The sequence below is a fragment of the Notechis scutatus genome, chromosome 8, assembly GCF_049901735.1.
Source record: "Notechis scutatus isolate UNSWTSFEM ecotype Mainland chromosome 8, rNotScu1.2, whole genome shotgun sequence".
Lineage (NCBI taxonomy): Eukaryota > Metazoa > Chordata > Lepidosauria > Squamata > Elapidae > Notechis > Notechis scutatus.
Window position 1 is genome coordinate 7386453 of NC_142016.1, and position 25119 is coordinate 7411571.

Sequence of the window (25119 nt, forward strand, 5' to 3'; positions counted from 1 at the left end):
CATTTCAGCACATTCCAATATTTTCTTAATAATTTCCTCCTGTGATGGTGTTTTCTCATTTTTCCAGTTTTTAGCAAATACAATCCTAGCCGCTGTTAACACATTTACAATCAGGTATTTCAAGTCTTTACTATATATTTCAGGTAAAATTCCCAATAAGAATATCTCTGGTTTCAAATCTATATGTTTTTTTGTCATTTTTTCCAACCACATGTGGATTTTAGTCCAGTATTTTTAGCATCCGCACAAGTCCACCACATATGGTAATATGAGCCAGGTGTCTGATGACATTTCCAACATTTTTCGGATTTATTCTTGAACATTTTTGCTATTCTTGTCGGGGGGAAATGCCACCTGTAAAACATCTTATACAAATTTTCTTTATATGCTGTTGACATTGTCATTTTATAATTTTGAGACCACAATTTTTGCCATTTCTCTAGATCAATCCCATATCCAAAATTCTTCCCCCAAGCAATCGTAGTTTCTTTAACTTGTTCTTCTTCTAGTTTAATTTCTAATAAATATCCATACAATTTTTTAATCACCTTTTCATCAGTACCTGTCAAAATCTTATCTAAGTCAGTCAGTTTATCATAGAAACCTTCTGTTTTAGAATCTTTATCATACCTTGAATGTATTTGCACATATGAAAACCAATTCATCTTTATACCTTGTTCCTCTAGTTTTTGTATAGATTTAAGTTCACCCTTTTCATTCAATATTTCACCATATCTAACTGTTTGTTCCTTTTTGTATATTATAGGGTAAGAAAATGCTTTAATAGTCAATAGCCAGACTGGAATTTTCAAATAACATTGTCTTTTAATCTTCTCCCAGTTTAACCACAGAGACTCCCGTATATAATGTCTTCTAAAGTACCCCTGTGTTTTAGTTCCTTTATACCATAAAAAAGCATGCCATCCCAACAACAAATCATGTCCTTCTAGTGTCAACAATCTAGTATTTCTTACTGTTATCCATTCCTTAACCCACATCAAATTTGTAGCTTGGTAATACAACTCCCAATTAGGCAAACCAAATCCTCCTCTTATTCCAGCATCTTGCAAAAGTTTTAACTTTATTCTCGCTTTCTTATCTTGCCATATATATTTGAACACAATTTTATTTAAATCTTCAAAATAGTCTTTTCCAAGCCTAATTGGAATTGTTTGAAACAAATATAAAATTCTGGGTAATATATTCATCTTGATTGTTGATATTCTCCCTATTAATGACAGTTGTAAATTTTCCCATTTCGCCAAATCTAGCACTATCTGCTGTTTAAGTTTGATATAATTATTCTCTTTTAGTGTACTGCATCTTGCTGTCAAATATATCCCCAAGTACTTGATCTTATTCATGACCTGAATTTTCAATAGGTCTGCCAGTTCTTCCTTTTGTCTTGATAGCATATTCTTTGTCAAGATCTTTGTCTTATCTTTATTTATTTTCAAACCAGCCACCTTTCCATGCGTCTCTATCTTTTCTATCAATTTTGGTGCTGTTTCTAGAGGGTCTTCTAAGATAAAAACCAGATCATCTGCAAATGCTTGCAAATTAAATTCTTCCTTTTTAATTTTCATCCCTTTTATATTCTTTTCATCTCTAATATTTCTATTTAGCACTTCCAAAGTTAACACAAACAACAGAGGTGATAGTGAGCACCCTTGTCTTGTTCCTTTTCTTATATCAATAGAGTCTGTCAGTTCTCCCTCTATCATTACCTTTGCCATTTGCTTGTGATATATAGCTTCTATTGCTTGAATAAATTTTCTAGCAAAGCCCATCTGTTCCAGCAATAATAACATGAATTGCCAATTCACATTATCAAATGCCTTCTGTATATCTAAAAATATCAAAGCCATTTGTTTTTCAGGATGTGCCTCGTAGTATTCCAAAGTGTCCAAGATTACTCACATATTGTCTTTAATTTGTCTCTTTGGCAGAAATCCATTTTGATCAGGATGGATAAAATTATTTAAGTATTTTTGAAGTCTTTCTGCCAATATTGAAGCAAAAATTTTATAATCTGCGTTTAGTAGAGAAATAGGTCTATAGTTCTTAATTTGTAATGGATCAGCCTCCTCTTTTGGAACAAGTGTAATATAAGCTTCTGACCATGATTTAGGTATCCTCTTCTTTAACATAACTTCATTTATAACTTCTAGCAAAGGAAGATTCAACAATTCTTGTAATGTTTTGTAAAATTCTGCCGGAAGTCCATCTGGGCCTGGTGCCTTTCCATTATTTTGTTTCTTGAGTGCTTCGGTTAACTCCATCATCGTTATATTGCTTTCTAACATTGTTTCAATCTCTTTAGGTATCTGGGGTAACTTAGCATTCTGTAAGTACTGTTTGACTCTTTCCTCATCAATATTCTCTTGTGTGTATAGTTACCCATAATAGTCTTGAATGATTTCCTTCTTCTCTTTACTACGATAGCAAACTTGGCCTTGATCATCTATTGCAATATTTTCCTTGATTCTTTCTCCTTTCTCAATTTATATGCTAACCATCTACCTGGTTTATTTGCATCTTCAAAGTAGTTCTGTTTAGCACCTCTAATTTTCTGCGCTAATTCTTCTTTTTCTATTAGACCCATTTTATATTTGGTTATATCCATTTTTAACTTAATGTCCTTTTTCTGTGATCATGTTATTGGCTGGGTGTGGCCAACTTAATATCACTCACATCAAGGTACACATCTCCTCGCCTGGCCTCTCATGACTGTGGGGATGCTGCAACAGTTGTAAGTGTGAAAAAGGGTCATAAGTCACTTTTTTCAGTGCCATTGTAACTTTGAATGGTCACTCCACACAAGCAAAGTACCAGCAAAGGAGGAGGAAAAAACTCCAGAGAAGTTCCTGAGACAGGAAGTCTAGTCCTGCCAAGAATGTAATAAGGGTTAATGGAGAGGCAATTTCTGTAAGCAACACCAGAATGTTTCCTTCCTGCCTTCCTTACAGGATTAGGCCAGTAATTTCTTCTAACAACTAGTTCTCCGAACTGCTTAGAATGTTAACAACCGGTTCTAGTGAATAGGTGCGAACTTGTAGAATCCCACCCCTGATACTTCCCCATAGTGATTTACAGCACTTTCTAAGTGGTTTACAATGTCAGCATGGTGCCCCCAACTAAGTCTTCATTTTACCAACCTCAGAAGGATAGAACGCTGAGTAAACCTTCAGCCAGTCAGGATCGAACTGCAGGCTGTGGGCAGAGTTTGCCTCCAATACTGCATTCTAACCACTGTGCCACCAGGGTTCTTTGGCTTTCTTTTGCCACAGTTATTCTACTCCTATTTGTAAGTCTTCAAATTTGTGTTTTTCTCCAGTTCTTTCTTTTCTGTTCTGTTGTCCCCAGGTACTGCCACATCCATTATCAGGCTTCATTGTCTTTCTTGTCAACAATTGTTAAGTCTGAGGTGTTACGTGGCAGGTGCTTGTCTGTTTGAATTCTAAAGTCCCAGTGCACTTTATTTTCTTTTTTTGTCTATTTTGTGGTCCTATTATTATTATTTCTACTTCTAGCCAGCCACTTTAAGCAAGATAAGATAACCCATTCTAGCCCTGAATGAAAATGATTGCAGATTGCTTCAGGGCATCATGAGAGAAAATTAAATCAGATCTGCTGGCCAATCCTAAAGTTGAAAAGTCAACAATTGGCCAACAATTAGATTACAGGAAATGCCAGTATTTAGATTAGATTGGGGTGTTCAGCAAGGGTCAATAAAATAAAAAACAGCAGCCAGGACTGTGTGAGGAAGATGCACATTAAACATGGGGGGCAAGACCTGTGGCTACCATCTTGACTTTTTGAGCCCTTCCCCATGGATAACTCTGGAATTCAGAAAACATCCCTTAAGAAGACCTCTAAACTATTTCCAAGCTCTTGTCAAAGTAAATATCCCTGCTCAGGTTGTTCCCTTATAGATCAAGATAGATTTGAGGTCATTTTTACTTTTATATCTCACTGAATCAACCAAGGTTTATGGTTACTGTTAGATCTGGGAGAGTGGGTGCAAGGAACGGAGACGAGGCATCGAATAGTGACTCCAAACTCTTTATTAGTGACTTCAGAACAGAAACTCTATATTTTGGGAATAGTGAAGGAGAAGGGCATGTTTGTATCCCTTCCTAATGGGAGTTATGTTAGTTTTCCTCTGTTAATCTTAGGGGTTGCTCTCATGTTATGCTCTCAGTTTTCCACAATTGCAGATGTGGGTTTCACATCCTGGTGAACATCTGAACAGCCCACTGGTCAAACGCTAAACTCTGTGGTTTCTACCATGGAAAAGGAAGGGTCGCCTTCACTTTCCCAGGGACCATCACCAGAAAAAAAAAGGAATCATTACACTGAACACACACACACACAAACTCCACTTGAAATATGAGGACCATTTTCTCATCTAACACCAGCCTTTCACTTTCTCCCCTCCCAAAGCTAATCCTCTGTCACTTGTCCCCTTCCCACTTCCTGCTCATTCAGGTCAGGCCGCAACAGCTATGAATATTCAGTTACACGGATGGAATTTCTCCATTAAATATGCATCAGCTTCTTAAATTTCTTGCTTGGGACAAAGCAGCCGTTTCACAAAGCATACATTTTGCTTGCACTTCTGTAACATTATAATTGCATGCAGCAACTATGTACAGTATTTCTGGATTTTAGGGAAAAATGCCTTCCATATCTGTGGCTTTAAGGGTTCCTATGAAAGAGAGAAGAATCCAGGGATATCTGCAATGAGAGGTAAAAATTGTCAAGGTAAAATTGTACTATTTTAGCTTTTCCCTTTTTAGCATTGTCCAAAAAAAAGGTGGGGAATTATTCACATGGTTGGTCAACTGCCATATTTTATTTTTTTGATACCTTCCATCCCACTCCATGGATATTCTTGCAGCAATCTATTGGAAACCAGTTCAAGAACAATCATTGTGCCACGTATGTATTATTCTCTGGTTTAGAGGATTCAGAATACTGAAGATCCTTCTCCTGTTATAATCCAGGATACTCAACTGCCTTCTCCTGTTTGGACTTAATATGTACGATGCAGTTATTCTTAATAACTTCACATTTTGAATGTGGCGTCACACTGGGCAGAGCAAATGTTCATTCTTTTTGTTTTTGTTTTAATGAAGGAAGCTTCTTTCATGTTGAAGAGACTATGATTCGTTTCTTCGTGTTAATGGTGTGTATTTCAGCTGAGGATCTTGCAGTTTCCTTTGCTTCAAATCTTCAGAGGATTTTAAAACATTGAGGTGCTCGCTGGGTGCATAACAAAATCTGCCTTTGGATAATCTAATGTTAAATGACTGGTTGTCTTTTGAGAACTCTAATGTTTAATTTCACATGGCAAAAAACAAATTAGCATTAAACCTGCCTGCAATTGCTAATGAAAAAGAGCTGCTGCTGCTTTAGATGACCAATACGACAGGAGAGTCAGCAGAGAATCTTTTGTGATTGATGCAATGAATTTCACCCATCCCAGCAGCCGCTTTTACCCAGCATCTAAACTTGGTTAGCATCTATCTAGATTGGTTGCTGTTTTTCTAGTTTATTGTGTGAACTCACAGCTTTATGTTTGTGCTTCAAAGAATCAGGCAGACCCAACAAAGGGGTTAATTCAATAACCAAGTTAAAGGAAATTTTTAAACAGACAGTCCTAGATTATCCGTGCTCAAATTGACATGGATTTTACTTGCAGCAAATCGAGTCTTAAGTTGATTGGCTGAGAACCAAATTGTTTTTCAACTTGAAAAGTACTTGTCAATGACTTTGACACAACTCTCAAGAAGGGCCTATTGTAGAGCAATACCTATAAAGAAGAATCAGGGTTGAAATGAAGGCTTTTTAGTGCTCACTGAGCTTGGCTGTTTTCTTGCAGATGTTGGATTCCATGGGCACTTCCACTATCTGCCATATCATGAAAGGATGTATATCTGTGGTACACCAACATTGCCCATGTTTTCTTTGATTGTCAAGTATGTGATTTAGAGCCATGCTGGTGCAGTGGTTAGAATGCAGTATTGCAGGCTAATTCTGCTGACAGCCAGCAGTTCGATTCTGAACAGCTCAAGATTGCCTCAGTCTTCCATCCTTCCAAGGTTAGTAAAATGATTTCATGACAACTTAACAAACAGTCATTATGAGCCTTGGTGATGTAGTGGTTAGAATGCAGTATTGCAGGCTGACTCTGCCTACTGCTTGGAGTTCAACTCTCACCCACTCAGGGTTGACTCAGCCTTCCATACTTCCAAGGTTGGGAAAATGAGGACCCAGGTTGTTGGAGGCAACATGCTAACTCTGTAAATTGCTTAGAAAGGGCTGTAAAGCACTATGAAGTGGTATCTAAGTCTAAGTGCTATTGCTATTGCTGCCTAACATCCCTTTTTGAAAGAACAGCCCATGAGGATCTGAATCTCAGATTGTCCTTCTTCCTCTTGGGCTCTAATCTGTACATCATGAGCAGAACCGATAAGTTTATAATTAAGGCAGTTGAGCTAGGAACCCGTAACAACAAACAGATTGGGGTACCTTGTAAAGGTGATGTATTTCCCTAAATGTTGATTCATTTTTCGTTTTATATTTTTGATAAGGTGATAGGACTAATCAGTCAATACTCTCTTCAGTAACTAAATTATGCTATTTCAACAGAAGCTGCTGTGCAATCAGGTCAGCTCCATTCCTTGGAGCTGCTTGCCACACTTCTGAACAAGGAGATCAGGCTTTCTCACCACCTACATTGAAATATGATACAGCTGTCATTTCAATTGCCTGCTGTTGGTTGAGGACAAGAGAGACCATTTCTTTGCTCCAAGCCACAGGATGTCCCTGGCTGACTTTATTCAAATCAAGATTCCAGAAGAGTGTTGAAGATCAATGTGACGTGCTTAGATGCAGAGGTAGCAGTATTAGTTTTTGCACAGATCTATACTGTGACATCTGGCTGGATAAGTTGGGAAGAGATAAAATAGCTAAGAAGCGAGTCATGGAGAGTCTTAACTCCCACAAGTGTTATTTTTGTTTGTCTACAAGCTGGAATATCCGTGATGCACATAAAAGAGCTTCAATCACATTTTCATGGCCCTCACCTCGGCTCTTTCTCCGTACATATTTTCATTTATATCCTGCCTCCTTCCCCCATGAATATTCTTGAGTTAAGAAAGAGAAATGAAAGGAACAAGTGGAGCTGGCTTGGATAGATACAAGAATATCTATGCAAAAATGACTTCAGAAAGAGGCAAAAATAATCAGGGGACTTGAAATGGTACCTTGTGTAAGAGGAGACTGATAGATTTAGCATTGAGAAGACCAAGAAAGGGATATAACAGAACCTTGCAAATAACTGCTGTGACTTCACACCAAGTATAAGTTGCCATTGTCTGTCCAACCTAGGCCGTTCTCAAGCAACTAGAAAGCAGATTCCACTCAACAGTTTGGAAATGCTTCCTTGTGATCAATTCAAGTGTGAGATTTAAATGCCAAGTAAACTGCTCAGCTTCTTGTTAGATATAGTCAAGACTGATAATCATATATTGTAAAGATCATGTCTTCCTCTATACTCTTGCAAATATATGGACATGGACATGCAGTTTCCTTAGCAATAGTAAGATTTACCATTGTCTTTTTCCAGGAAGATTTTTCAACTCCCCTGGCTTTCTTGTCCAATATCTGAGGGGCTGCCACAGAGAAGAGTGGGTCAAGCTATTTTCCAAAGCACCTGAAGGCCAGACAAGGAATAATAGATGGAAACTGATCAAGGAGAGATTTAACCTGGAAATAAGGAGACATTTTCTGACAGTGAAAACAATCAACCAATGGAATAGAAGCCTTCAGAAGTCATGGGATCTTCATCACTGGAGGCTTTCAAGAAGAGAATGGACTGTATGTAAACTTGGCCATTGATTCATATTTATGATGATGACAGTATGACAGGATCATGTGATCCCCTTTTGTGACCTTCTGACAAGCAAAGTCAGTGGAGGAGCCAGATTCACTTAACAATCGGGTTACTAATTTAACAACTTCAATGATTCACTTAATGACTGTGGCAAGGAAGGTGGTAAATGGGGCTAACTCAATTGACAAATGTCTCACTTAGCAACAGAAATTTTGGGCTCAACGGTGTTCATAGGTTGAGGAGGACTTGTATGTTCTGGACCCATTGGCCAAGGAATTTCACCTGGTGGGGTCCAGGAAAAGAGCCTTTTCTGCGGCAGCACCTGGTCTCTGGAACCTCATACCCTCTTTGCCAAGATGAGATCTTCCCCCACTCTTTTGGACATGGTGACTCAGTGGCTAGGATGCTGAGCTAGTCGATCAGAAAGGTTGGCAGTTCAGTGGTTCGAATCCCTAGCTCCATGTAACGGAGTGAGCTCCCTTTACTTGTCCCAGCTTCTGCCAATCTAGAAGTTCGAAAGCGTGTAAAAAGTGCAAGTAGAAAAACAGGCACCACTTTGGTGGGAAAGTAACAGTATTCCGTGCACCTTTAGCATTTAGTCATGCCGGCCCCATGGCCACGGAGACGTCTTTGGACAGTGCTGGCTCTTCAGCTTTGTAACGGAGATGAGCACCGGTGCCAACTAGAGCCGGAAACGACTAGCACGGATTTTAACGGCCTTAAAATCCAGCTCTGCTGATTGACCTGGAGGTGATTATTGGATTAGATAGAAAATCCTACCTCTACTCTATTGGATGCCCCCTGCAATACACACATGCTATTTTAGCTATTTCTTTATTATTTTTAATGTATTTTTTGTTCTTACGGTTTAAATTTTTATAGTATTGTTTTAGCAAATTGTAAGAGTCAGGTGACATTGAGAAGGATGGCAAATAAATTGAATAAATAAATTAACCGGATCAATTTGGGGCCTTTCATCTATTGTGTTGAGTTGACATGAAGGAGAATTCTGCTCCCCGCTACAATCACCTCTGGATGTGCTGAGCTGCAGAACAATTTGCTCAGTGTTTTACTTTTCTCCCTGACTTTCTTTAGTGCACAGTTGGGGCTTAAGGAGCTGATTACCTCATTGCTCTTTAAGCTGGCTATCACTGTAATTATTATTATTAGCAAATTGGGTGCATATTGAGAGGGGAGGCAGGCGTTATTGAAGGAACGAAAGAATAATTGAACGCCACTTTGGCATATGCTCAACCTAGGGGTTTCTTTTGACTTCTGAGTGTGAACAGCTAAAGGTGTAGCAACGTGATATTATTTTGCTCTGCTCTTAAATTAATGGGGAAATATTTCTCTCTGGCTCATATGTGTACAACATCCATGCCTGGAGATAGAACGTGCTTTCAGGGCAGCCAATTTTATTGCTGGCATTCCCCGCTTTGTAAGAAAAAGGAATTTGGGAATCCAAGAATGGTGAATAGTAAGGATCCAGACTTGCAAACCTCTTACCTTTCTAATTAAACTAGAGAGGATAAGAATACAGCATCCGATTTTGGTCACTACATTACAGACAAGATGTTGAGATTTTGGAAAAAGTGCAGAGAAGAGCAACTAAAATGATTAAGAGCCTGGAGACTAAAACATATGAAGAATGGTTGCAGGAATTGGGTATGGGTCTAGAGAGACTGGGGGTGACATGATAAAAGTATTCCAGTACTTGAGGGACTGTAACAAAGAAGAGTGGGTCAAATTATTCTCCAAAAGCACCAGAAGGCTACACAAGAAACAATGTATGTAAACTAATCAAGGCAAGAAGCAATATGGAATTTAGGAGAAACTTCCTAATAGTGACAACAATTAACCAGTGGAACAGCTTCGCTTCAGGAGGTACTTCTTCACTGGAAGCTTAAGAAGGGACTGGATAGCCATTTGACAGGGATGGTATAGGGCAGGGTTGTCAAACTCAATTTGATGGAGGGCCACATCAGGGCTGTGTTTGCCTTGGGGGGACAGGGGGCATGGCCAGGGTGTGTGTGTGGCCAGCTTGATTTCACTCATGTTGGGGGCACCTGTGGTGGCCTGGGTGGCTCTGGGGGCATCTATTGTTTCCAGTGGAGGAAGGCGAGACCAGGGAGAGGGCCAAACCCTTGTCATCCAGAGGAAACTTGCTGCCCCACTCAGGCCATGCGGAGGACCTCCAGATGGTGGCACAGGCTGTCCAGAGCCCTAGGCAGTGGAGGGCAAGCGCCCAGCCCAGCCCTTGAGCTCCCAGGACGCCGGCCTGGCCCAGCCCCGCTTCCTTGAGGGGGTGCCCGGTTGCACTTACTTCCTTGAGGCTGCTGCTGTTCTCACTCTCCTTGGCCAGGTTGCTCATGGTGTTTGCAGGAGGGCAAAGTGGGTGAGTCAGCAGGAGGCCCACACCCTCTTCACACAAGGAGACCTGGCTTTGTAACTAAAGCATCCTCAGTGATAGGATGGCAGACCACCAGGAGAGGTCAGGATGAGGAGACAATGGGATGGCAAAAGGGTAACAGGGCTGTTGGTGGCCAAGTGCTAAACATGCTAAGCCTTCCTTTTTTCTCTTCTTCTTCCTTCCCTCTTTCTCTTCTTTTTCTTTGTCTTTCCTCTTTCCCTTTCTCCTTTCCTGTCCCTTCTTGGATGCTCAAATGCAAAAGGGGAAACGTTTCTCGTTTGGTTTTGCTAGCCCTCTGCCAGTGAAAATGGAGCTTGGGACCCCTTTTTTTGGCCACGATGGCCTCCTACAGCCCTCTGCCAGTGAAAACAGATCCCGGGGGGCATGTAGCCCCCCCCCCCGAGTTCCATTTTCACTGGCAGAGATCTGCAGGAGGCCGTTGTGGCCCCAAAAGGGCTGTGCACAGCCTCCCAAGCTCTGTTTTTCCTTGCAAAGGCACTGTGGGCTAGTCCTTTCCTGTTTCCAGATTTAAGCCCCCTGCAGGTGAAATCGGGCACTTGGGCCTTGAGTTTGACACCCCTAGTATAGGGTCTCCTGCTGGAGCAGGGGTGGTTGGACTAGAACATTGGCCCCAACCTTTCTCGAACCAGGGACCAGTTTCACGATTATTTATTCTTCCACGGACCGGTACCTGAGTAACGTGAGACTCCACCGCCATCGGGACGGCTCTTCGTTGCGCCCCCCCTTCGATGAAACTAAAGCGCAAGCACCCAAACGCCGCTTTCCAACTGAAAAACCGGAAGCACTTTCCAACCAAAAACCCAGAAGCAACCAAAAACCTGGAAGCGCTGTCGAAACAAGATGGCAGCGCCCAAGCTTTGCGGCCCGATCCACGGACCGGTCCCAGTCCAGGGACCGGTGGTTGGGGAGCCCTGGACTAGAAGACATCCAAGGTTCCTTCCAGCTCTATTCTGATTTATTGATTGACTGATTAAGCTTATGTCTATGGAGATTGTCAATCATCCAGGTCATGGTTGTTCCAAATGTGCTATTTCAAGAATCAACTGGACTTTCTTTGTTTTACCTTGAAGATGTTTTGCTTCTCACTGAAGAAGCTTCTTCAGTTCTGAACTGAAGAAGCACCTTGGATGAGAACGGAAGCATCTTCAAGGAAAAACAAAGGAAGTCCAGGTGACTCTTGACTCAGCATAAGCACTTTTGGGATAAGAGCTTATGCCATGAGGATTTCTCCTGCATTTTCTTGGCTATTTTCATTCAGTTTGTGGAAATGTGTTGTTTTTTTTTGTTGTTGTTTTTTTGGGGGGAAACAGTCATGAATTGGAGATGGTGTTCCTGTTGGGTATCCAGAGACTTTGCTGCGCTTTTATCAAAATAATCAATGCTGGGTTGCAAGGTTTCATCACAAGCTCTATTCCTTGTGTACATATGTGCAACCTCATGGAAAACCACATGTGACAGGGAGGGGGATACAAGATAGCAAGGTAGAGCTACTATATATGGTCTGCAAAAAATCCAGGTGATCACAAGATAACCATACAGGTAGTCCTTGACTTACAACCATTTCACAATCATTCATATTACAGTGCTGCTGAAAAAATAAATGACCACCGGTCCTCATATTTACAACCAGTGGTGGGATTCGAAAAATGTTACTATCAGCTCTATGGGTGTGGCTTGGTGGGCGTGGCAGGGGAAGGTTACTGCAAAATCTCCATTCTGCTAACCTGCTTTCTAGCTCCGTTCTCTTGTGCAGGGCAACCAAAGAAGACCCAGCTGACTTGGGAGGCAGATAATAGATGGGGGTGGAGCCAGTCAAAGGCTGGTTCTCTGAACTAATCAAAATTTCCACTACTGGTTCTCCAGAACTGGTCAGAACCTGCTGAATACCACCTCTGTTTACAATGATCACAGTGCCCCTGCAGTCAGGGGATCAAAGTCCAGGCAACTGGCATGTATTTATGATGGTTGCAATGCTCCAGAGTCATATGATCACCATTTGCAACCTTCTCAAGGAACTTCTGACAAGTAAAACCAATGAAGGAAGCTGGATTTGCTTAATGACCATGTGATTCACTCAATTGGCCTGGCAAAATGATGATAAACTTGGGCATAACCCGTTTAATGACCACATTGCTTAGCAACAGGATCCCAATTGCGGTCCTTAAATCAAGGACTACCTGTAATTTACAGTACAGTTTTCTGTATGTTTCATTCACATACGTCTGTGCATCTGTCCATCACTGATCCCTTGCATTTTGTGATGGATGACTGCACCATTTCTCAGTAGCAGAAGGATACAGCCGTTTCATTTACCATCAGAAGGCTCATCCCAGTCCGATGTTCGCAAGTCAATCATTTTTAACCTCTTGACCTAAACTACCTGACAGGTTTATTATGGTGAGGATAAAAATAGATAAGGAAAAATGCTGCTTTGAGCAAAAAAAAAAAAAAAATGTTTTTCAGCCCAAGAAAGATATGTCTCTTCTTTTGGAAGATGTTCCACAGCGGATTTATATCCACAATGGGCCTGTTCACCAATGCGAGTCACGCCTGGATACAGCATCCATGAATGAGAATGGGTAGAACATTTGCAGTCTGGGTGCAGAGCATCTCACCCTATTTAAAACCTCAGGGGAATCTTCAGGAAGAAAGGCTAAGAGGAAGAAGGCCGGAATTCTTATTTAAACTTATGAAAGGACTCGCTCTGCAGGATAGGAGAAAGCAGTGTGGCCATCCATACTGCTCAGCTCTTCCAGAGATGGACTTAAAGTACTGGACACAGGTTCTAGAATCTTACAAATATTCAGTACCTAATTCAAAATATGTATGAATGACAAGCCAATAAGAAAGGAAGTTCTGTTCATTGATACACAAGTGAATTGTTGCTATGGCTACCACTAGAGGGCACTGGGCTCCAACAGGCCCATTCAAGTCTTTGGCCAAAAAAAATAAAGAGACAGGGAACAGATGACTTTCATTGACAAAGCTGGCACGTCAAATATTTGGAATATTGTGCTATGTGCCTTCCTTGTTAAGTCCTGCTTTTTAGAATTCCCGCTCCAGTGAGATCTAAAAAAAATAGTTTAGTCCAATGTAGTTGGCAATTCCAGTTTCCAGTGAAACACCCAAGGCTCATCGAGACAGGAAAACACAATACAGGTGGTCCTTGACTTACAACAGTTCATTTAGTGACCGTTCAAAATTACAACGGCACTGGAAAAAGTGACGCGTGACCGTGTTTCACACTTCATGAGCATTACAGCATCCCTGTGGTCATGTGATCAAAATTCAAACACTTGGCAACTTAGTTATGACTGTTGGAGTGTTGCAAAAGGCCCCAGGCACATTTTGCAACCTTCCGTGGGGAAGCTGGATTCACTCAGCAACTGTGTTACTGTCTTAACAACTGCAGTGATTCACTTGACATGTGGCCAGAAAGGTTGTAAAATGGGGCAAAACTCACTTAACGACTGTCCCACTTTGTAACAGAAATTTTGGCCTCAATTATGGCTGTAAGTCAAGGACTATCTGTATTTTGATAACTGAAAAGGGTTAGAGATGTGGGTGGCCCTATTTGTTCATCAAAGTTGCATTATTTGGGAAGATTGCCATTTGAACAAAACATCCCAATTTTCAATCAAAATGAAAAAGTTTTACTGCTAACATTTCCCAGGTGTAAAGTATGTGTGTGTGTGTTACTTCACAAGCAGGTTTGTATTTCTTTCTCACTCTGGCTTCTCCCTAAACATCTTTAGGCAAACTTCCAAAGAACCACTCAGGTTTCTAAGTGTTTCTCTGACAAAACAGCAGGCAGGGGGAAAAAAAATTCAATTTCAAATACTTGTATTCTGGGATATTTAACTATGCATGAAGAATGAGAGGGGTGGGGAGCCCACAGATCATGTACACATGGTTGATTTTTAGTAAAACATTTTTTTTTACATTTTTAACATCCAAAATAAGAGCAGAAATAGGCTGGGGGGGTGGTATCTGTAGGAAATAAATCATTTCAATCTTCACTGCATTAATCCAATCCCACCTTCAGGTTCTCCCTCAATGGCTCAGAATCTCCAGGAGAAGAATAGTCTTGCAGAGATGCTCAAGAATTCAATAGAACAATGTTTCTCAACCTTGTGACTTTAAGATCTGTGGACTTCAACTCCCAGAATTCTCCAGCCAGCATAGCTGGCTAGGGAATTCTGGGAGCTGAAGTCCACAGATCTTAAAGTGGCCAAGGTTGAGAAACACTGCTCTAGGGGGGAAATTGGGGGGGTTTCCAAGGATGCAAATGAGGAATGTTGGTCCCCCCCAATGGCTTCCCATTTCCAAACTTAACTCCCCCACTATGAAAAGGGGGCAGAAAAATTAGCTCTGTTTCTCCCATTGATGTCGCTGGCGGTTGTCCTTCACTAGTCGAAGGGGGAAATTGCAGCTCCCATCTCTGGAGAAATGTCACCACCCTGACTTTGAAGTTGATGAAGAACATTTGACGGCAGAAACAAGGACCCAAAGAAGTGGAGAGTCCTCTTCTGAAGGATGTCTTTAGGCAGAGGGAGAGGACATATATTTCTCAGGGATATTTTAATTGGGATTCCTGCAGCCACTCAGATGCCTTCCAATTCTAAGATTCTTGGAATGAATTGTTCAGTTGCCCCAAGTTCTTATAGAGCAGTGTTATGCTCTCCACAATGCATGAAAAAAAACAGAACTTCAATACTGAAGTGACATCATTTCCCCTCATTCAGTGTTTCCCAGGATCTCTCTTTCTGCTTTGGTGAAAAGCCAGCACGATTTGTATCATTCCCTGAACTTTTTCCATTCCAGTCTGGGCATTAAGTTATTTTTAACTTAAAAGAATCTCTTCCTTCCTTCCTTCCTTCCTTCCTTCCTTCCTTCCTTCCTTCCTTCCTTCCTTCCTTCCTTCCTTCCTTCCTTCCTTCCTTCCTAGCTTCCTCTTTTCTCCTTCTCTCTTTCCTTCCTTTCCTTTCCCTTCCTTCTTTTCTCTTCTTTTCCCTTCCCTTCCTTTCCTTTCTTTCCATTTCTTTCCCTTCCCTTCTTTCCTTTTTTCTCTTCTTTCCCCTTCCTTTTATATTATTCATTTCATTTCTCTCTCCCTCTCTTTCTCTTCCCTCCTCATCCTCTTCTTTTTCCTTTTGTGTTATGTATCTTTTAAATTGGGCAAAACCTGTAAATAAAAGTAATTTGGAGGTATATTGACTCTAATAGGGAGAGTCATTTTTGTATCATGACAAATAATCCCAGACAGACTCATCTTCTTTGAGTTTGTCAAATCCCTTTTCAACGACAATGGCCTTGCAGATTGCAACATTCTTCTCAATGAACATCCCCCCATATAGTGAATAAGCCTCCACTGCTCCTGGCTTGAAAATCTGGGGTCCTCGGTGCTAGGTGTGGGGATTTATTTACACATTACATGCTTAGGATAGGATAGGATAGGATAGGATGGGGATCTTAGCACTCTAATAATAAGCATCTCTGCAAGGCAAATGAGATTAAGCATTCCAGAATATCTTCTATAAATTCAGCAGCTTAGAATCAGGAGTAGCTCTGAAAAGTAAAAGAAATGCAAAGCTTTACAGAACAAATTTGGTTCAGAAATGCTAAGAATGCCCTTTGCAATCCAAAACTCTCAGGTTCGAATCCTAAATATGTTTCAAGAATGTGCCAACCACAAGGGCTAGCATCCAGAGAGAGGTTATTTTAAGATATTCAAAGAGAAGGTATTTTAGGATACCGAGGAGCTGTGGGTGGCGGAGTGGTTAGAATGAAGTATTGCAGGCCAACTCTGCCCACTGCCAGGAGTTCAATCCTGACCATCTCAAGGTTGCCTCGGCCTTCCATCCTTCCGAGGTTGGTAAAACGAGGACCCAGATTGTTGGGGGAAATATGCTGACTCTGTAAACTGCTTAGAGAGGGCTGTGAAGCAATATCAAGCAGTATATAACTCTAACTACTACTGCTATTTGGAGATAGCCGTGGTCCTCTCCCACCCCAAAGTGCAGAAAGAGGACAGACATTCTGGTCTAGTTAGAACATTCACAGCGACCTCCAGATTTTGAAGGACTCCTAAGAATTTTGTCTCAAGAGAAGCTTTCTTTGTCACCCCTTCAAGGATACTTTTTGTTTAATTTCTTCCAATAAACCCGATGTGGCCCAGATGTGGAGCATTCTGGGAAATTCAGAGGCCATTTCATCAACTAAAAGCAGAGGCCTCCTTAGCAATGAAGACTGTGCTGCCATGGACAGGATCCAAGCTCTTCCCCTTTCCTACCACAACTGTAACATCATAATGCACATACAAAAGGGGGCAGATCTTGCACAATAATGGCAAAACTCTCCTTTTGTCATTTGTACCCATGCTTCCCACCCCAGATACCTTTGCTTAGAGCTTGAGGGATGTGCCCCAAATTACTAGGTTTTCACGTCAAGCGAGAAAGAAGAAAACCCCAATCTTATTTTTAATGCAAAGCTGACATCCGCTTCCTCTTTGAAAAAAAGTTGTTCATTTTCTACCCTATTTTTAATGTGTCCAAAAACTTCCTTTGGGTGGAGTCTCCTTATTGGAGGTGACACTGATATTCTTTTGCAAGCTACATCCATGTTTCTCAACCTCAGCTATTTTAAGAGATCTCGACTTCAACTCCCAGAATTCCCCAGCCAGCATGGAATTCTGGGAGTTGAAGTCCAGACCTCTTAAAGCGGCTAAGGTTGAGAAACACAGTTCTACATCTTTTGCAATCTTTTGAATTTGAGGCCTCCTTGGCTTCTCACCCTTCCCAATCTGAGCCCTAAGGGAGGAATCGCTTCTTACATCTTCCCTTAGGACTGAACTGATGCATAAGAAGGCAAGGAGGCTGCAGAGCCCTAGAAAGAGCATTGGGTATTAAAGACAGAGAACCCCTATTGGCTACCTTGTAATTAAATAGGCACAAGAGCATCACTCTCCATCAAGGGGAAAATCATCAACATTCTCTTTGGGGGGAAAAAAGTGAAAGCAGTTTCCTTTCCAGAAAATTGAATGAGAATGAGTAGTAGAAACATGCGGGTTTTTCTGCCTGGCACGCACGCTTAAACTTGTGATTCTGTGCAATTGCAGAATCCCACCTCAACATCTCCTGTCCTGGTTGTTGAAGATGAGAGAATATTGGATCTCCCTACTGCCCACCTCAATGGGCTGATCACATGTCATCCATTACAAGCTCTGTCTTTCTGAAAGGTACCCAGTGGCTGTTGCCTGGCAACCACAGGATACCTTGCTCCCCACCTCCCTGTTGTGATGTGTTGCTAGGCAACCGCCATGTATCTTGTTTGTTTATTCCAATTCATCCTGCTTTCCTATCAAAAAGGGAACACAGAGAATATTGATACCCTTCCTTACATCCCTAAAAACCAAGAAACTCTCAAAGTAGCAATGATAAGCAAACAAGTTGTCCTCAGTACAGCTTTGCCCCAGAGATTCCTCATAGAGCAAAAGGTCTTCAGGGATGGAGCCAAACTGGCTTGTGCAAGAGACTTCCAGATGTTTGGTGCCACCAGGGAAAAGGTCCTGCCTTTAACCATCACTCCTACTTTATTTGAGAACCATGTCAAGAAACAGAGCAATGGTTGTGTAAGATGGAAACTTTGGTGCCTCCCCCTTTATCAAGCAGTGGCTGGTATTTATCTAGGTCCTCCTCTTAACTCATAATTAATTTAAAAGACATTTGAGGCAGTCTTCTATAACTCAGTGCAGTTAACTCCTCGTCCAATAACTTTGAGGATGACTCATTCCAAATTTCAACTTGCCACTTTGATGTCATTGTGGACTTTCACCTCCTCCCTTTCTTTCAAAGAGTTCAAAGATGATGTACATTGCTTTCTTCCCACTCTGTGACATAGCATGGAAAGACAAAGGCTAGCCAGATATCACCCTGTGACTTTCCTATCGGTATCAGGATGTAAAGCCTGGTCTCCGGTATGATCTGGTAGGTCAACTTCAGCATTGTACCATTTTCCTTACTGACTCAAAAAGAGCTAGCCAGGCTTAGGACTTGGATGGGAGACTTAAGAAAATGTAAGTGTTGTAGACCAGACTAGAGAATCTAAAGAACATTCCACAAGAGGATATGGGATGGGAAATCATTTCCATATAGGTAACAAGAAAACAACAGAGTTGGGCCCATGAAGTCCATTGGAGTCATCCTCAATTCAAAGATGTCTTTACCTTCACCTACAATATTCTATCACTTCTAGCCATTGGCATCAGATTGAGTAAGGTTAACCAGTACACTTTTAATTCTATCTTTTGCTTCTGCACACCTTTTTCTCTTTGTGCTGACTATGTTAATATAACATACCTATCTGCAGGTAGCAGAGCCATTATTTACATAATTACCTGGGTTCTTACAGTGCATTAAAGCTCAAACTCTGTAGGCTGAGTTTCAGAAATGTGATTTATCAAGTTTTTGTTTTTTCTCTCCTATGTATAGAGAATAGGTGGGGGATGGATATTATCCAATATGTGTGTAAAACACTTAGGTATGATAGAACACAGTGCGTGTTGCCCATTGTGTTTAAGGTGATTTCAGATGACCGCTGCACTGTTACTTCAGTTGCAGACATGCAATATTTTTCAATCAAACCATATTATTATTCAGATATCTCATTTGTTGGATCTAATTGACAAATCACTTAAAATAATCTCTGGGCAGAAGTGCTACAAAAATTGATGGATAAAACTTTAGCAATGCACCTGGGAAAATGGCACCAGCAAAGAGACTCACAGATTATTTCCACTTCAGATCTCATTTCTTTTGAAGTGACTTGGTTCCAACACTGCATCTTCCCCCCAGGATTCCCAAAATATTAGCTAAGAATTCTGGGAAGTATAACCCAACATAGTTGGAGAATGCTGTTTTATTGGAACCAAAAAGAAATCTAGACATTTGACAAGTCCCTGTTGTAATTCACTTATTTCCACCACCACCACCCCTTCTGGATGTAAAGTAGTCTTGTGGTTAGCCGGCAGCAGGTGCAGATGGCTGAGGAGAGTGATGACTCTGATGAGGGGCCAGGACCATCAGGGAGTGGACTGCTGCCTTCAGGGATTGTGAGGGCTGGCAGCAGTGAGGAGGAGGTTCCCGAGGAGCCTGTGCCAAGTGTGCGTGAGTGCAGGATGATTCGTAGAAGAGAACAGCTGGAGCAGCACAGGCGACTCAGGAGTAAAGATGCAATGTAATGGCCCCTCCCTCCAGGGAATATAAGCCTGGTTTCAAAAGGTTTTTGCTTTTGCAGAAAGCAAAAACGTTCTAAGGACTCAGCATTGTGTGTGGAGACTCCGGCTTATCTGAAGAATTCTGTCAAGGCTTTTCAGGTTGGAATAATTGGCTGCAAGCCATCTTTTATCTACAAAGAAGTTATTTGTAGATTAAAGCTCAGAAGGTTTGAGTTGCTGCTTTTGTTTGAGATTTTCTTGCTGGTAACAGGGTTGGGTCAGAACAAGCAGCCATTCTCAGCACATTTAGAATAGAATACAGTAACTTTATTGTCACTTTGAATGTACACTAATCGTCGTGCATACATTTCATGTTAACGCTGTGCCAAAATTTGCCTTCAGTTTCTTGTAAGTTTTCTTCTCCTATGATCAAGCTTCTGGTTTGCCACTTTGTACTCAAAGTTGATTGCTTCTTGGGGGCATTTTTGAGCATTTAATTAGGTTTTCTGGGTTCAGAAACTCTGCTCAATTGAACCAGTTGGCCCTTGGATTAGACCAGAGGCAAGACTGGGAAGCTGAAAAATATTCTGGAAGAAACCACTTCCACACTGAAGAACCATCAACATCTCTGCTGAAGAGTTCAGGATCCAAAAGAACTTTTCTTTTTGTGTGTGTGTGACTTGTTGCAGCTGGTACAGGTAGCTACTCCTGGTGTTGCAATTTCCTATTAGACATATTTCCAGCATTCTGTAGCCTCCACTTCCCATTTTGAAAAGGCTCCATGGGAGAAGTTGCCTTGTCCCTGGTCTTCCTTTGGTGTTGAGCTAAGGAAGCTGGAGAGATGATTCCCCAATACAATGGAAAACAGGGCATTCAGACTCATTCCTTGGCCCCATCACTCCTCAATAGATGCAACACATTACCCTTTATCTACATCAAGCTTTCAAGCTTTCTCCTGCCCATTCAGGATTGTGCCAGAAGCACTGTCTTTTTCAGTAGAGTGAATGAGAACCTGAACAAATAACAATAGACCTTTTGCACTAGTTCCTACTAGAACTGTTCTTTCTGTGCTTCTCCCTTGTCTTTGTACAAAGCTGATGACTGTTTTCACACAATTTGCTAGTTTTTTGTCTCTGTGCACCATAACACAACATATGAACTGAGACTATTGGGTTACATTTTGGAAATCCCAAGCAATGCATTAATTCATACCAGGTTAAATATAATGGGAGGTATTGGCAGCTCAGTGATTAAGATGCTGGGCTTGTCAGATGGAAAGCTGGCAGCCAAGGTTTGAGACCCTAGCACCACACAATAGAGTGAGTTCCCATTCCTGTTCCTGCCAACCTAGCACTTCAAAAGAATGCAAATGTGAGTAGTTAGATAGGTACCACTTTGAGTAGGAAGGTAACATCCTGCTGGCCACATGACCACAGAAATGTCTTCAGGCAATGCTAGCTCAATGGCCTTGAAATGAAGATGAGTGCCACCCCCTTATAGTTGGCAATTACTAGCAGAGTAAACTACTCAGGGACTCTTAACTTTTTAAGTATGATGTGTAAATACAAACATGGTGTTCTTGAATTTATCTGCTGATAGCCTTCGGTCCCCTTTTCTTCATTTCTACCCCTCTACTTGCCTTTTTCCCTTTCTCCCCTTAACCAGTCCCTTGCTTCTGGCATCAACAAAGGTCTCAAGCCAGAAGAAGAAGCTGCAGGCAGTTCAGCTCCAACCGTGGGGTCATGTTCCTGAATCCTTCTGGGGTTGTAAATTCAGTGGTCCAAGAAAACATATCCATTGCAATTCCTATCCTATGGAAGCACAGCCCTGCCATTTCTGACTGAGTTTCCAAGTGATAGGAAATCTGAATGTGGCATTGCCTGAGGCTCATCCCTGGCCAGCCAAGTCCATCCTATTGCAGTGTCCCTGCTCTCTGCTGCTCTTATTACAAGATGAAAAATCAACTTATCCCTGTTCCTCCTTGCCTTTAGAACCATGGCATCAGAGACCAAGGAAGGGACTCCAAAGGCCATCAAGTCCAACCTCTGCTCAATGTAGAGATTTGAATGAAGGCATCCAAAAAGATAGTTGTCCAGCTCCTACCTGAATCCATCCAATAATTCTTCACCTCTGCATTGATTCCATTATTTCACACACACACACACACACACACACACACACACACACACACACCTCTGTAGGATTCAGACAGGATTCAGTCCTTCTCTGGGATCACAGTAGCTCAACCAATGGGGATCTGTAACATGAAATATTGACCCATCGCTGCTAGCAGCTCTGACCTCTCAAGAAAATTTGGGAAAATTTGTCCACCACCCTCCAACACTGATTCTATGGGGTGGATTCCCTTGGCTTGGGAGAGAGAGCAAAGTTTGGGGTCAGTCATTTCCCAAACCAGCAATCCTGTAGGGTCCCCCTACCTGGGGATGGAAGATGCTGGCTTGTTGGACCACAGTTAAATACCCCATCGTGCATTGTCGGATGGTTCCCGTGGGGGCTTTATTTCTTCTTCTGCGGGACCCTTCAAACTCAAAGGCCTTTTTAGCCCCACCGCTCCCTTTGGTTCCAAACTGGCCCAGCTGTCTCTCAGAGGGATGGGGCGGGGGAAGGAGGCACGTGGGTTGCAGATTTTCTCCCGACCATTGGCCGCGAGCGAGGGCCCTGCTTGTCCGGGCTGAGTCGAGCTGAGTCCTGGGGAGCACCGGCTGCCTCCTCCTCCTCCTCCTCCTCTTCCTCCTCCGGCTTCCCCCTCAGCCTCAATCGGCGGCTTCCCGCCTCCTCTGTTCTTCTTAGTCCCGCTTATCCCGAAAGGCCCCGTCCTCCACCCCATTCAGCTGCTTCGGGGCGTGGGGGGGGAGCAAAGCAGGCAGGCAGCGAAGCGGAGAGCCCAAAGCTCAGCGGCGGCTCCCCGCCCCCTTGCAAACCTCTCTCTCTTCTGCTTTCTCTCTGCTTCCCATCCCGGTTCCCCGCCGTTCCCAATCCTTTTCCTGCGCTCGCTTCCTCCTTGCTCTCGCTTCAGGCCCTCCGCCGAGAGTTGGGTGGCCCGCGGCTGGGTTCCCCTTGCAGAGAAGAGAAGAAGACGGAGACCAGGACGAAGGCAGGCTGGTCCAAGTTCCAGAAACCAGGCTTAGGTGGGCAAGCCAGAGACAACGTGAAGTCCTGGCGGGGGGCGGGGGGCGGAGGCGGTTTGCAACTAAGGCTGGAGTCCTCGCCCCCTTTCTGCCCAGGGAAAGTAGCAGAGAAACGAACTGCCAATCAGAAAAAGAAGGAGACCCCCCGCCCCCTCTGCCCAGTTCCTGGGAAATCCACCTCCGCATTTTTGCTCTGTCTCCTCCCCCTCCCCTCCTTCCTCTCTTCCCTCCCTCTAGCTGCCCCCCCCCCGCCATCTCCTCCTTTTCTCTCATTTTCTCGGCGTCTCTGTAAGTAAAGAAACCTCAACCCTCCCCTTCTTTACTCTTCACCCCTGGATCTGCAGTGCAGGGCTGGAAAGGGGGGGGGGAAGCTTTGGAAAGATTGTGCCCACGCCTTCTCCCCCTCCCCACCCCGTCCTTCCCCTCCTTCCCTTGAAGCCCTTTGCCTTCTAGACCCCAGACCAGCCAAGAACCGGTGCCACCCCCGACCTCTCTTCCCGCTGACGTGCGCTCGGGAAAGGCAACCGGCGCTCGGAAAGAGAGGCGAGACCATCTTTCGGGGATTTAAAGGCTGGAAGGATATGGTCGGCTGTTCTGGATGCCTCGGACAAAGGTAAGAGGAAGCGTGTGCGCGCTTTTATTTCTTTATTTATTGGTTACACTGGGTCAGAAGACGTGGCTGAGATGTCTGGCTTTGTTTCAAGGCAGAAAGCGAAGCTGACGGTTGGAAAGATCAGACTTGCTGTGCGGGTTTTCCGATCAACAGTTAGTTGTTGCCACCTCGTTTTGCCTTCTGGCATTATCTACCAGGGGTCCAAGGGCCAGGCAGGGAGAGGCGTGAGAGTGGTCTGTGTGGTGTGCCTATGGATGTGTGAGCATGTGTGTGTGAAAGAGAGCGAGCACTGCTTGCTCTGTGCCAAATTCTCCCCACGTTGCACTACGGCTCCCAGCTCCACGCCTGCCACTCTAAATCTGCCATGTGGTAGCTCGGTGCTACTTACCTGCGGCGTTCCCACGTTGACCGTGTTTGGTGGTTTTTCCTTCTTCCACCCGGCCAAATTTACCGCGGAATTCCGCAGGGTTGTAGCCGCCTCGGAGTCTCTCGCGGGTGCCTCGTTCCGTCAGCAGAAGTGCGAGAGGAGCTGTCCCTCTCCGTGGTGCTGAATCTTTCCAGGTTACGTTCCTCGCCAGCAAGAACTGCTGCCATTGGTGAGAGCCTAGCGAGCGGGTGCCCGTGTTAAAAATTTGTCAAGAGCGAGGCAGGTTGTTCAGTGGCCCCTTGGTAACAGAGAAGGGGTTCAAGCTGTATCCCTCCCTTTCACTTCTTTCTGTTGGAGATATTTTGGAAAAATAGGATGACACCCAAAGGGCGAGCCACACTTTTCAGTCAGGTTATCATACTGAAGCTGGATTTTTTTTCCCCTGCCTTATTCGTATCTACCTTTCCCAGGTGAAGCGGAGGGAATGTTTCTTCAACTGGCCACTCAGGCTGAAGAAGGGGGAAAGGAGAATCTCATAACCCTTGAGGTTGAGACAATGGCAGGGGGTGAAAGTCTTGTTTCAGCTCTTTGCAAGGGGGGGGAGGGGTTTCAGGAGAATTGACAGCTTGGTGGCAGCTGGTGACTTGTCACAAAGCAATAAATGTGTGGATCAACCTGTGGGCGTGCATGTGTACGTACGGGGCTTCCAGAATCAGTAGGTGTCTCTCTTTGAACTTCTCAGGGGGGTTCATGAAAATGGTTCTTTCTCCTCCCCCAGGGAATGGGGAACATGTGGCTAAGGAATTCATCCAGCTTTGGTCTCCCATCCATGGAGAGGAAGTGATCGGATAGGTTGACACTACATCTTTAATCTGTGAGAAGCTGTTGGGTTGGAGGAAAGCAGCAGAAGGCACTTCAAATAAAGTTTGCCATGGGATACAGCCATTTGTTTCAGGAATTGGATTGGGTGTTCTTTGGAATGGCCATCCAAGTATGCTCCAGATGTGCTGAGATCACAAAGCTTGGTTTGGAGTTCTGAGAGTCACAATCCTGGATTAGGTTTGGAAGGTAAAGAGAAGAACATGTCCCAAGAAGTTCCACCGAGATCTTTTAAATTAAAAGTTACAATGGTGGTTTACAAAATGATGCATGGTGTAAAGGAGATTGATGTCGAAGTTTGCTGTTCTTGTCTGATGTCACTATCTCCCATCTGAAACTCTGATATAAGTTCTGGATGGACAAAAGAAAGGAATGCTGTATCCTATATAAATTTGGATTTCCCTGCCACAATATGTGGTATGGGTCTTTGGCTTTTAGAGGGTTTTACAAGGGAATTGAACTGATTCAAAGGACAAAGTTATCTCTGGATACTCAGCAAGGGTGCAACATGCAATTCTCAGATTTAAGGACAGTCTGTCTTTGAATATCGGTTATTGTGGAGG

The 25119-nt window shown here is 43.0% G+C and overlaps 1 protein-coding gene across 4 annotated transcripts in view; it reads left to right on the forward strand.

Moving 5' to 3' along the window:
* Positions 1 to 22480: 22480 nt before the first annotated feature.
* DLGAP3 (DLG associated protein 3) overlaps positions 22481 to 25119 on the forward strand; it is a 236446-nt gene continuing 233807 nt past the window's right edge. For all 4 annotated transcript variants that reach the window (XM_087970525.1, XM_087970526.1, XM_087970527.1 and 1 more), the window contains exon 1: positions 22481 to 23310. The gene's annotated coding sequence lies outside the window, so the exon portion shown is untranslated. The remainder of the gene's footprint in view (positions 23311 to 25119) is intronic.